Here is an 11,842-nt window from a genome sequence, read left to right as displayed (position 1 = left end):
TCTGAGATCCCAGAGCGTGCTGAGTCACTGAGGGGGGGGAAGGGGGGGGCGGCCAGGTCCTGAGAGACTCCAGCTGTTTGCGGTTGTGTTCTTCAGCCCCGGTGTTTTTAGCTTCTCTGCTGGGCTGCTGACTTGCTGCAGGTTCCCAACCTGTAGCGAAGCTCTCCCCGCAGAGACGGCTACGATCACTCCCCACCCCCTCTCCAGTCTGCTCCCGTGCTCTCACTGCCGCTGCCCTCAGCCTGCGCCCGATCTAAAACCGCCCCAGCCCTCCAGTAAAGACAGACCTTTCTTGGCGGATCTCAAGGATGGCTTCTCTTGGTAACTATTTGTGGGTTTTTTTCAGTGAAGCATTGATTCAGAGGCTTGTAATGAAGTGGATAGTGAGAGAAAGCGCGGAGCTTATGCAACTGTGAGCCTCCTCTCCGCCATCTTAACCGGAAGTCCTAGAGGGTTTTGTTAATCATACATATGGTTAATACTAAATGGGGAAACAATTGAAATTTATGTTGATTCAGTGACCCATTTCTCCCAGATCTGTTTGTCAGTCAATAATGACAGAAGCATCACCAAATTCATAGCTTTTTGTATTATTTGCCATTCATCACATACCTCTATTTAAAGGAGGGAAGAAGTTTCAATAACACATCCTTTTTTACTGATAGGAACCTATCTGAATTGTCTATCTCATTGCAAATGTTATCAATAAAAGTTGGCTTAAAAAACAAAAACTGGTTTTATTTTGAAAACGTTGCTAATCAGTATGCCCTGAGTTTTTCCTTGTTAATAAGGGCAAAAGTCTGAACAAAGAATTTTCCTTTTATCAGAGTTTATCCTGACTGAGAATACTTGGAAAGGAAAAAGTTGAATAGTATTTTAGACTCATATTCTATTAAAGTAATTTCTTTTTGTTCTTTGTTTTTTGGTTTGTTTATTTAACCATTAATTGTATAGTTTCTATATTATTATTTTTTCAATTAATATTTTAATTTTAAATACTGTACTGTGAGAAATTTACATTTCTTAATGGAATTTAATTATGTTGGTTCCATATATAAACTAATTCTCAATTTAATATGAAGGAAAAAGGGATAAAAATATTTCATATAGCAAAAATTCACCCGAGACCACTTTCCAAAGAATCACATATCATTAAATGAGAAGCACCTGTAAATTCATAAAGCCCTACTAATCACAGAAGATGTGAGATATTCACAAATGCATAAGCAGTTTTATTCCTCTGAATAAAGGTATTAAGTAAACAGAAGTATCATTATTCATAGATGAAAAAAAGAAAAAGAGATAGCTAAGGTAAATTTGCAATTTCTGGGGGAGGGACACATAGAGAGAGACAGAAAGAGAGAGAGAGAGAGACAGAGAGAGACAGACAGACAGAGAGAAAAGACAGACAGACAGACAGACAGAGACAGACAGAGAGAGAGAGAGAGAGAGAGAGAGAAGGGAAGGAAGGAGGGAGGGAGGGAGGGAAGGAAGGAAGGGAGAGAAAGGGAGGACAGAGAGGAAAAGAGAGGGAGGGAGGGAAAAAAGGAAGGAGAGGAGAGGAGAAAAGAAGAGAGGAGAGGAGAGGAGAGAAAAGGAAAAAGGAAAGGGAAAAAGGAAGGGAAAAAGGAAAGAGAAAAAAAAAAACAATTGTGAATGCCAGGTGTCAAGGAGACAAAAACTGAGCTTGGTTCTCAGTATAGCATTTTCATTCTTTTTGTTATTGTTTGCTTGCATTTTATTTTGCTTCTCATGTTTTTTTCTGGTTTGATTTGATTATACAATTATCTAATTGTATAAATGTATATGCATATATTAGATTTAACATATATTTCTGCCATGTTTAACATATATTGAACTACTTGTCACCTAGGGGAGAGGGTGGGGGAAGGAGAAAAATTGGAACACAAGGTTTTGCAAGGGCTAATGTTGAATAATTGTCCATGCATATGTTTTGAAAAATAAGAAAAAAGTTTTAATAAAGGGGAAAAAAGAAAGTTATGCTGATTTCAGCATGGGTAATATCTTGTCTTGTACTTGAGTTGGATTTAAGTAAGGCAGAATTATGCAAAGTCATTAATCTCACTCTCTTAGTCTTACTGTCTTTCTAAGTCATTGGAGTCTATTGGCAGGACAAAAGTCAAGATGGCAGGTGATCGTCCAAGATGTAGTGGCTTGGCTTTTTCAATGTCTGATTTAACTCTTGTGTTTCACAGCACTTGCTTCAGCTTCCTTCATGGCTGTTGCCCATTCATTTGCCCATTTCAATAGCAAAAATCTTGACAGGTTTGGGGGTAGATATCCTCTTAACTCACCAATAGGCGAGTTACACACATAGCCCATCACCAAGATAATTTACCTGTATGTAGCCACTGCCCATGCTAGAGCTTCTTGTAGCCACGAAGGGGAGGTGGGGATCAAGGTGGACACCGAAGTTGAACTGCCCTGAAAAGAACTTGGTAAACCCTCACAACAGAAGCATTAGTCTTTCCTGAATCCAAACAGGAGGTATACCAATCATACTTTTACTATCTCCTAGTCCCAGAGCTTGTTGTGGACAATGCATATGGACATTCACGGTGAGGTGATTGGTGGCAAGGAAGATAACTAGGAATTAAGAATGTCTTTAGAACTTTCAAGACATTATTTTTTAAAAAGAGAGTCTTTCTCTTACTTTTTTGATTATGGCCAAGTTTCAGAAACAGATAAGAGAAATAAAAATTCAGTGAAGTAAATAAATATTAAATAAATAATCTGGAATGTGATTGCTAAGAGACATATTTAAGCAGCATATGAAAGAAATAAGACAGATGTCGTTTTGAACATCTTTAAATTAAATTTAAAAGAAAGAAATATAATATTGAGGAAGCTAAGAGAAGAGAAAATGAGTGGAAAGTTAAAAAAAATTGTAGTCTGGATAAAAGATTTTGGAGATTAGGAGAGAGAAGTGAGAAAGGGTTTTTATCTCATTCTGATAAAAGGGATAGGATAAACCTTTTGTGCTTATTCTTTATGATATGAAGTATAAAATCTCCAGGCTCCATCTACTATTTAGGACCATTCCTTATTTAACAAGCTTAGGGACAGGTAAGAGAGGATGGGGACTATACCATGGATGCAAGAGGAATTGATCATGTTCTTTAGTAATTTGAAGAGAAATAGAGCAAAAGTTAGACTGGGAGTGTACTTCTGAAGAGGGTGTTCAACTCTGTGGAGGTGGGAATAAAGGGTATACAGTTGTGCTATTTTTTTTTAAACCTTGAAGATCCTAGGGATCTTTATCCCAATGTTTATTGAAGAGTTGGTTTCCCCCAAGGCAAGATTCACAAAAAGCTTCATCTTCTTCCCTAGTCTTTTAGAAAGTACTGCCCTACTAGGGGCAGATGGGTAATTCTTCTTTAATACGATTGGCTTAATCCATCATTCCAAATGTTTGAATATTAGAGATTTGTGATACAGCATCAAGGAAGAAGATAATCCAACACATCTTTATTCTATTTAATTCCAATTCATATTTTCATATCAAACTTCAATAGAAGGTTCATTTACCATGAATGCTAAGAGTTTTTCTCTAGAACTTCTGAAATTCTGTGACTACTCTGAAAGTATGGCACAATACATTCCTTGTACCTCACTATTATTACATAATAGTTCCACTATTTCCAGTCATATCTTTTTGATAAAATGTCCTAGATTCTATTATGTTTGCATTATTTTCCACTGGTGGTAAGCTTTGGCTTACTCATACCTACCTTTTGTCTCCTATTTACTAGTTGAGCTGAAAACAACAATAATTCTTTGGAGCTTTTGATATTCTAGTAATTTGGAGCCATACAATAGTGAAGTTAGAAAGATCAGCCTTTGTCTAAGGAAAAAATATGGGTCATTAAAGGGCAGTTATATAGTACAATGGATAGAATGTAAAGCCTGAAGTCAGAAAGATTCATCTACTTGAATTCAACTTCAGACATTTACTGCTTGTGTGACCCTGAGCAAGTCATCTACCCCATTTATCTCAGTTTCCTCATATGTAAAAATGAACTAGAAAAGGAAACCCCTCCAGTATCTTTGCCAAGAAAGTCTTAAATGGTATTACAAAGACTCAGACAAGACTAAACAGCAACACAGGCCATTGGAAGCACTGAAATTTCTCTAAAATAATCTATCAATATTCTTTGTGTTTTATTTTAGATCAGTTTATTTTCCAAGAGCTGTATATGGTCAAAATATACATTCATGTTTTATGTATATCATAATTTGGAAAGTAGCAATTTTTGTCTATCTGTTTTCCTATTTAGAAAGTTAAGATAAACACTTTAAATGAAGTTTTGTGGATGTGCTTTATTTTTATAGTGTAAATGTTTCTAGATTACCTTACATGAAAAGTTACTTGTAACAAAGTTAAATAAGGTAATAATGTTTTTATCTTATATGAAAGTTCATGACGGACTTTCTCTGACACACATCTTACAATCTATTTTAATTATTTTCTCTCTCTTCCACCTTTTATTCTATTGCAAAAAAGAGAAGAAAAGATAAAATCAAATTCTCTGTATTAAACAGGCATAAACACAAGTTCTCTTATTGGCTTTCTATTTCTATCTTTCTATCTATTTATCATCCATCTATCTATCTATCCCCTAATTCTATGATTTCTGCCAGAAGGTGGATCATATGTTTCATCATTAGTCCTTTAACATCATGAATGGTCATTGATCCTAGTTCTTATCACTCTCAAACCAGGTGCTATCCAAAAACTGGAGTTTCCCATTGCAACACTTAGCTTTGTTTCACCTACTAAGAAATCCAGCATCTTGCAGGTGTTTCTCTACTGGTTCATGGAGTAAGCTGGGTTCCATTATAGAGAGTGCCAGTTGAGGAACAAGATGGATTGCCTTGTCTTGCAGTCCCTCAGAGAAATCTTTTATCATCTAGAACAGGATGCTTCTAGCTTCCAGGAACATGAGTTTCAGATCTGACATCTGGACTCCCCAGCTTTGCTTTCCCAGTTTCAGCTTGGGAATGAGAATCTATAGGGTCCAAAGGCCTGTTTTACCCTGTGACCTTTTGGAATCATCAGCCAAAAAATGCTGCTGCTGCAACAGTAATCTCACAGCAATCTCAAGGACCTTTATGATGAGCATTACCTACTATGAAGAGCAACGAGAGCAGTCCTCCAAAGCTTTTACCCACCACAAGTCCTTGGGCAAGTCTGGTGGTTTTGATGCTGATCTCTGGGGCCCATCCTCTGACATGTCAGGAAAGATCCATCCATAGGAAATGAAGTTGTGACCATACTAGAATGAATGCCTGATGGCAGGCAATGAGTCCAAAGAAGCACCAAAAACCCAGATGTCCAGGAAAACCATGATCTCCCAGTTTGAAAGGAAAGTCCCTGGGCCCAGACAAGGCCATCTGCCACAATATGGACTGATGAGCCTCTGATGATGTGGGGAGAGATTTTCTACAGCTCCATCTCAGTGGTGGGTGATCCACAAAGCCCAGAAATTTCTTCAGTACTGAATCTTTAACAAAATTCTCTTCCTTCAGAAAGGTTTTTGAAAACTTAGAAGTCATTAAGAGGCTGAAGTAGATGGATCTGCACTAGTTTCTGTATAAAGGTGGAGCCATGCTGGTCTGTCTAAATATTACACAGGAGCCATGGGCCTAATAACTGGAATGGCAGCACTTTGGAGCACCAAAGACTTATATAACATTTATTTTTCTAATTTATTAGTCCTTACATTGGAGTTTTTATTAGAAGGTACATGAAATTCAGCTTCCTATTGAGGATATAGTATTAGAACTATAAATTTTACATATAATCAAGCACTTTGGAATATATTTTTGATATTACTCCACAAAGGAAAAAAAAAGAAGAAAAAAGTCCCCTGTATGAGAGACCAACAATGTTATGGTGGAATCCAGGATTATATCAACTATAACATTAGTAAATTCTGCCATTGACACTATAGATCTCAGGAAAATAGGAAGATCAAGAGTCTTATTATAATTTTCAAGAGAGTAAATATTTTTTGGATTAAAACCTTGCACATGCATTCATTCCCTTTTTTCAGAAACAAACAGGAAAAAGGGGAATTTGTAATCTTGAAGACCAAAAAAAGAAGTTTTCATGAGGAAGACCATTAAAGTTTGAAAAGTTTCATGAGAGGATTCCATGTTAATTTAAAAGACTTGGTTGATCATTTTTGAGAAGAGCATAAAAGGGACAGGCAACAAGGAAAAACCCAGGAATCCTTAGGTGACAGCATCCACAAGTTCTCAAAAGGTCCTAAGCAAGAGTTACTTTAAAAAATTGAAGAATGTCTTGTTAAGACATTAAGACATAAGCCTCTGCTAAATGAAGTCTATCAAAAGTAAGAATATGGCCAAAGAGTTTAACAACAAGCAAAAAAACCTATAACTTCTCCCTGGAAGTTGTATGTCCTTTTTTGGTAAGCAAAATTAAAAGGTATAGAATCTTAACACAGAGAACAAATTAAGAGGAAAAATATTATCAATATATTGAAGAAAACTGGATTCAGAAAAGATCGAGTCTGACAAGTTTTGCTGAAAAAATCATTTATTTTCTTAGTATTTTATTTTTTTAAAGACATGCAAAGACATATTATAGGATTCTATTATTTAATACATGCCACTGTGAATGGGAATGGGATGAACTCTATCATAAAATAAAAGAGTTCATCCATTCCCATTCACAGTAATGATTACCAGCTTTGTATTTCCCTTCATCCTATTGTCTCCCCTGGATATAGTTTTGTTCTCTTTCCACCCTGTCCTTAGCCCTGTGGCTTTTTTACCTACTCCACACACTACCTTATCTCCTATCACCCCCCCCCACTTTGTTTAATAGTGTTTTATTTAACCCACTCCATCCTAATCTTTTATCAACCTTTTCTCCTTCTCTTACCTTTTCCCCCTAGTGTTTCTGTCTGCCTTTGCATCCTGTCTCTCCCTTTTCTTTTCTCTTTCTCCTCCTACTTTTTTATATGCTTACATAAATTTCTATGCCCAACTAAGTGATTAAATTATTCCCTCTTAGAGCCCAAACTCATGAGATCAAGATTCAGACAATGCTCAACCCCCTCCTTTATTTCCCTCAGATTGTTACACAGGTCCTTTGCACCTGTTCATGTGAACTAGTTGTTCCATTATCCTTTTCCTCTTTTTCCAGTATAGATCTTTTCCCACCCCTTAATGTCTTTTTCTTTGATATTATCGCATAAAAGTCCTTTTCATAACCATGCCTTCAGTCCATGTGATGTTCCCTCTAACTGCTCCAATAACAGATACAGTTCTCAACAGTTACACATATTGTTTTTCCATCTAGAAATGTAAGTAGTTTAATCTTTAAATATATTTCTATGTTTCTCTTGCTTCTCATTATTTGTAGATTTAATTTTCTGCTTAGTTCTAGTTTTTTTTAATAGAAATGATTGAAAGTCTCTTACTTCACTGAAGCTCCATCTCCTCCCTTGAAAGATGATGCTGAATCTTGCTGGGTTCTTGGTTGTAACCCCAGGTCCTTCGCCTTCTGGAATATGGTATTCCGAGCCTTCAATCCTTTATTGTAAAAGCTGCTAGATCCTGGGTAATCCTGACTATTGTTTCTTGATATTTGAATTGTTTTTGTTTGGCAGCTTGCAGTATTTTTACCTTTAGGTTGTAATTCTAGAGCTTAGAAACAGTATTCCTTGGGATTTTCTTGTAGGATCCCTTTCCAAAGGTGATGGACAGATTTTTTTTTCAGTGAGTATTTTTCCTTTTTTCTAGAATATCAGGGCAGTTTTCTTTAATGATTTCTTAAAGAATGTAATCCAGGCCCTTTTTTGGTCATGGCCTTCAGGTAGACCAATAATTTTAAAATTGTTTCTTTTGGATCAATTTTCCAATGAAATATTTCACATTTTCTTCCATTTTTTCCCATTCGTTTTAGATTGTTTAATAGTCTTCCAGTTGTTTAGATATAACTTTATTTGTGTGAAAAGTGGATTTATCTTGGTAGGTAGACACTCAAATGCTTTATGTTATCTATTGTTATTTTAGATGGGATTTCTCTTTCTGTCTCTTACTATTGGCTTTGTTTGTAACTTGATGAAAAATGTGAAAGGGATTCAGTGTATTCCTGGATATGTTGTTGACATTTCAAGGTTAAATAGCACTATACAGATCAAAACATGTAAAATATTCAGAATTGGAGGAATCAGATTGAGTAATATATGAAGATTAAGGATTAAAGGGACCCTTGTGATTACAATGAAATTAATAGCCATGAGATCATGGATAAGACACCTGTCTTTCCATCCTTTAAGCTTTCAGACCAGAAAAATAGGGGGGTTGTAAGGATTTGTCTAAAGTAATTTGAACCCTAAAGAGAGGAGATTCTGAATGATGGGATGGGCACCAAAACCCAGCAGCATGGAGTGGATATTAGGATAGGGGAGAGGTTTTTGAGGGTCAACCTGAACTTAGATAGGGGTTGCCCTGGACACTGCACCAATATGAATAAATCTAGGATCCACAGGAGTGCTAGCACTGAATACAATAAGGAACCAAGATCAGTGGAAGTTTGGGGGGAATTAGGGCTGTATATATAATCAGCAAAGATTCAGAGTTCCCAAGAGCAAAGACAGCTGAAAGGACAATACACCCCTTTGGGTGAAACTCAAAAATGAAGCCTGAGTGAAAGAAACTCTGAAATCTCTGGCAGGATGCCCTAGGAGAGCATAAAACAGTAATTACCTAAAGCACCTAGGTGATCATAGCAAAGACCTGAATTAGAACCATAATTCTCACTAAAGTGTGTGTGGAATTCATAAATAGATTTGCCCTCCTGCTTAACCTCCCTAACTCTGGAAAGATCTATTGGCCAGGGGGAAAGCTGTGGGAATAACCCTTAGTAAAATAGTTGAAATTTAGGGTATTCCTCTTAAAATGCTCCTCAGGTTCCCAAGCACACTTTAGATACATAGTTAGGTCTGCTATTCCCACAATAGCAAATCGTGTTCTATATGTCCTCCCCCATTGCTATTTCTAACTGATAGAGGTCTGGGATTCTGGGTTTATATGTTAAGCAGAGAATCTCAAATTACTGCTGAAAGGCAACAGAGTCTTCAAAGGGGTTGGGGAGACTTTTAGCACAGTTAGCAAGTTCTCTCTGACTCCAAGGGGTAAAGATATAGGTAGTGAAGATTTCTCTATCAACATCTTCATGATCACCATTCTCTGTTTCTATTTGTTTAATTTTTTTCCTTGAATGGGAATATTTGAATGGGGTAGAACAAAAGGATAAGTGGGACATGGGCAGCAAGGAAGAAAAAAAAAGGTTCAGAAAGAACAAGGATATTAAGAAGGAGCCTTGGTAAAGCTGAGAAACAAGCAGAGGAAGGAAAGGGAAACTTAGCTGAAGCAGCAAGAAGAGAAATTTAACTTTCAATTTGTTCAATAAGATGTTTTATAGACTCTTTAATTGATTCTAATAGGGCCTTATGCCTTATTTTTGTTGTTTCTAAGAGCCATTTATTAAACACATCCCATTCTGGAAACTTAGTCTTATTCATGGGATTGTTGTTTTTATTTCTAATATAGATTTTTATCCTGATCAAAACAACTCCATTGTGGCCACGTTAACCTGGGTTCATCAGATGTTCAGTCAATATTTCAAGGAAATAATAAGTATTTGTACCAACATTTTGAAATATATAATGGATAAACATTCAGATTGGAGGCCCGTCCTTTACACTATTAACAGACTGGTTATTACTTACAGTCTATGGAGCCACAGAGCCTCTTATCTCCAAAGAAAAAGAAAATTAGAGAGCAAACCAGACACCAGAGAGTTCTTACTTATCAATCCTTACTAAAAGAATCACCTGAAGCCTGTGTTCCTGATTAATAAAGGATTCAACTGAATGAGACAAGACTCCAGAATTTGAGTTGGGGGTCTCCATAACTTTACAAAAGCTGCAGGGAAGATGGGCATTAAAGGGCTTTTGCAGGTAGCTTGTTAATCAACACAGCTATATTTGGTGATTGTCAGAACTGTCAATCAAATCCCACTTCTGACACCAGAATGTAAACTGAGGCAAGAATCTTACAAGATCTGAGTTCCTCTTTTACCCAAGGGAAGAAAATTTGAGACAAGATATGGAGAATGTCTCCAAGAGTCCAAGGGTAGTTGATAGCTCAGGGGCTACTCAGGGTTGGTTTGAGTTAAGCTAGTTTCAGGATCACTAATTCTGCACTTCCAGCTGAGTTTGATCTTTGTCACCACAAAGAATTTTTGGTCTGTCAGGCCATTCTGCATCCTAATTGGTCAAGTCAGTCCTACATAGTTCCCCTTGGTTACCTGGATAATTGGGGATCTCAAGCAAATCAAGGTAGTTAGCATATTTATTTTCACACCAGCTATAGGCAATTGCTCTCTGACTTATACTCTCAGTTGCATATCCTCCATGACAACAAACATCTTTGAGGAGCATATGGCAAGGGAGAATTTTTATGCCTCACTTGATAGTAATAATCAGGGGACCACTGAATAATGTTATTTCTTATCAAGTACCTTAAATTTTGACATTTCTATTTGTATCTATCAGGACTATAGGGGAAAAAAAAACCACTTTTGTTTAAAGTCAGCTATTTGTGTTGAGTCAGTCTGAGTGACCTCATTTTAAACATTTTTTAGACTTTTAGTACCATGGACAGCTCTTCTGCATAAGCTGGCCAAGCATTAATCTCATCTCCCTTTTGTTCAGTTGTACTTTAGCAAAGATACTAGAGTAGTTTGACACTTCTTTCTCTGGTTTATTTCACATTTGAAGAAACAGAGGCAGATAAGGTTAAATGCTTATCCTAGGGTAACACAGTAAATAAGGAGCCAGAATTTGAAGAATACTTATCAGGAAGATAAGTATTTCTGACTCTAGAACTGGCACTTTATTGTACCACCTAGCTGCCCTGTCTTATGATATATTAATGAGGTAGGAGCTGAAGCAACATAAATCTTATTTCCTCATAATTACTTATATGAATCAAAATACTTTTACTCTCATGTGGAAATGATTTACTCCTGTCTATAAAAAACTATGCACTTTCAATTGAGGTGACCACATCAATGGCAACCTGGCTTGTTGTGCTAAATAAAATTCTTTTAACTTTCTTTTCTTGGGTTTGCCTTATTAGAACTAAGATTTTTTTCAAACACCACCTTTAAGGTGGTGTCTTGCTCCACTAAGTGAAATGCTTATTTAGAGCAAACAACAAATGTAGGATTGTAATGTATTCTAAATCAATCAGTTGGTAAGTGCTAGTCCCTAGGGATACAAATACAATATTGAAATAGTTCTTGTCCTCAATGAGTTGGTATTATATCAGAAAAAAATATCATGTACACGTGAAATACATACAAAGTATAAAAAATATTTTTATAATTTTTTTTTACAAAAAATGGTAAAGGAGGTAGGAGACACTGGAAGATGAGGTGTTTGGGGAAAACCTCATGTAGGAGGTGAAGTAACTGAGCTGATTTAAGAAAAAAATCCAAGATCTCACTCTAAGAAACATTTTCTAAGAAGAATGAAGTAGGAATGCATTCCAAACTCAAGGGACAATCTGTGCAAAGGCACAAAAAACAATGTACATTACAAGAATACTTTTTTGTGACTCTAAAAGTATTATTGACTACTGCTTGCATAAACATGCTTATTTTCTTCTCATATTCTCATTGATTATGTCCACAATACATGTATACATTATTCTTATAAATATTTTGTAGTAAAAATATGGATCAATGAATCATCTTTTTTGATTGAAAAAAAAGTTG

This window comes from Antechinus flavipes, chromosome 3, assembly GCF_016432865.1.
Source record: "Antechinus flavipes isolate AdamAnt ecotype Samford, QLD, Australia chromosome 3, AdamAnt_v2, whole genome shotgun sequence".
Taxonomy (NCBI): domain Eukaryota; kingdom Metazoa; phylum Chordata; class Mammalia; order Dasyuromorphia; family Dasyuridae; genus Antechinus; species Antechinus flavipes.
Note: the sequence above shows the minus strand (reverse complement) of the source record.